We start from the raw sequence: 2500 nt of genomic DNA on the forward strand, positions 1-2500 counted from the left end.
ATGACGTAATGGTGAATCATTGTATGTTACACCGAGACAACTCTTTGATATTTTGATATTTGACAAAAATTCCAAGGTGAAGACTAAAACCATTTCCAATGGAGCTCTGCCGCCATCTTCTGCATTTTCTGTGACACTACACCTCAGTCTTGATCACTCAAAATGACCCTGAAGACCTTCTTTAATTGATTGCAAACATTGATACTTTCCTCTTCAGAACTATTTGAATCATATTCTTAACTGGATGTGTAACAAGAAAGCATATTCTCTGAATCTGAAGCCGTTGTTTTGATTCTCGAGCAAGGCAAGACGTCTCGGGGTGACGTCACGAATTGGGGACGGGACTTTCTGAAAATGCCCAATTCGCAGCTCAATTTTTTGCAGATTTTTGACACTTTCAGTCATTTTTATTGGTGTTTTGCATTTGACTAAAAATATCAGTCTGCGTGTTTTGGGTATTTTAGATGCTATAAAACGTTTTTGTGATGTCAGTTAGGAAACAAAAAAGTGATGTACGTTATCCTTTAAAGCGTTATACAAATCAATATGTATTGTTTTGTATTTTGTACAACCGCCTCCATCTCAAGCTCAGATAACACCAGACCCATATAACTTTTTTTCTGATGAAATAAAAGAGTCTAAGGTTTCCTATACTGAATTGAATGTTTATGTCATCCTAAAACTCAATATTCTATGGGTCCTGCAATTTGAGTGAAAATGACAAAAACCCTAGCACTGGAGTGGACACATTTTTGCCATTGTCTGGCAGTGAATGAGTTAAGAGCGATTGCGATCGTATATGAAGTTTGTTTGCTTCTTTGTTTCTCACCAAGCCAAAAGGTCACAGCCTGACGTTCCATTTGTGTTTCTCAATATCATTCTTTCTAATGAAGGAGAACTAAACCAACTGCTTACATTATACATGTTTATTGTTCAATGGTGTATATTGCAGGACTGTACGAGTCTTGACAGTTCTCTAAACGTGAATCTTGACTTAAGAACTCAAACAGAAAATAGCACTTTTGATTTTGAATCGGGTGTCTTTACAGAATCTGGAAACTAGCTGAAGAGAATCACAAATAGTGTTCATAACCAGAGGAAGTTTTCTTTTTTACAGTCACAAGATGCAAAAAAATACCCCCCCCCCCAAAAAAAAAACAAACAAACAAACAAACAAACAAACCAACAACTAGCAATGGACAACAAAGTGCCTTTAAGCAATCATCTCAATGATAAATTATCCTTATCTTACAAACTATTATTGTATCAAATTGGGTGTTGAGCTATTCAGAGCGCTAAACACTCGAGTGACAAGTTACAGAGAGAGAGAGAGCGTTTTTGACTTTACTTTTAGGCTCCAATGATGACTTGATGGATCTTTTCACATGATTGGGATGATGCAATGACTCCATCTGTTGGTTAAATTGCAACTCACAGATAAGAAAAAAAAGTACAGTTGTCAACTTTGCTATTTGGATGACATATTTATCAAATTAACCAAATCATTTGTTTGATTGACGCCTTGTTTATCTGGATCGATGAACATTGTTAAACAAAAACAAAACTATGCTCACAAGGGGCCCTCTGTGAAACCAAATGGTCCTGCATAGAGAGCGTATGGAAGACAGGCACAAAAACCACGACCCCGTTGGGATATGCAGTGACTCCCCCGCTACTTCGCCATTCACTTATCACGGGTTCAGTGCATCGCAGATTTTTTGTCCAGTAAAATTTAAAACTAAGCTGTAGCATCCATTTGACGAAAATAGATTGTCTCTCTCGCCCCACGTGAATCTGCTTCAATTCCAAGCCGCGATATTTCCAAATATGCATATTAATTAATATTCCCATATTTCTGATTGTATTGCACAAACTGTGTAATTGTGTTACAAAAAGAATCGACACTCCAGATTGTTCATTTTCTCTCCATGGTGCCATCACCAAATGAGGCGTTCGTTTATACGGCTGACAATTCAGAAGGTACGTGCGTGCCAAGTTTCATCACATATTCAATAACAATGCCACCCCTCACAATATACAGTAAATACTTAGAAAAGATACATTTTCTTTTCTTATCTTTTTATACTTTGGATATTTTTCATTTCCTTGAGAGGGGGTGGTCGAATACCTTCATTGTTAAAAATGTGTCACATATCTCTTATTAAATCATTCACTGCCAGATGATGTGCAAAAATGTGTTAATTCCAGTGCCAAGGTTTTTGTCTTTTTCACTCAAATTCCAGGAACCACATAATATTGAGTTTTAGGACTACATAAACATTAAATGCAGCGTTAGAAACCTTGGACTCTCTTTTTTATCAGAAAAAAAGAGTTAATTCCTAAATTATATGGGTCTGGAGTTATATGAGCTTGAAATGAAGGCGTCTGCCCAAAATACAATTCAATACATATACTGTATATTGGTTTATATAGCACTTTAACAACAGCTGAAGCTGGAACAAAGCTTTTTTTGGCATCCAACCATGAAAAAACAAAACCC

This window comes from Hippocampus bargibanti, linkage group LG20 (assembly GCF_051943395.1).
Source record: "Hippocampus bargibanti isolate YZ-2025 linkage group LG20, ASM5194339v1, whole genome shotgun sequence".
NCBI classification, from domain to species: Eukaryota; Metazoa; Chordata; class Actinopteri; order Syngnathiformes; family Syngnathidae; genus Hippocampus; species Hippocampus bargibanti.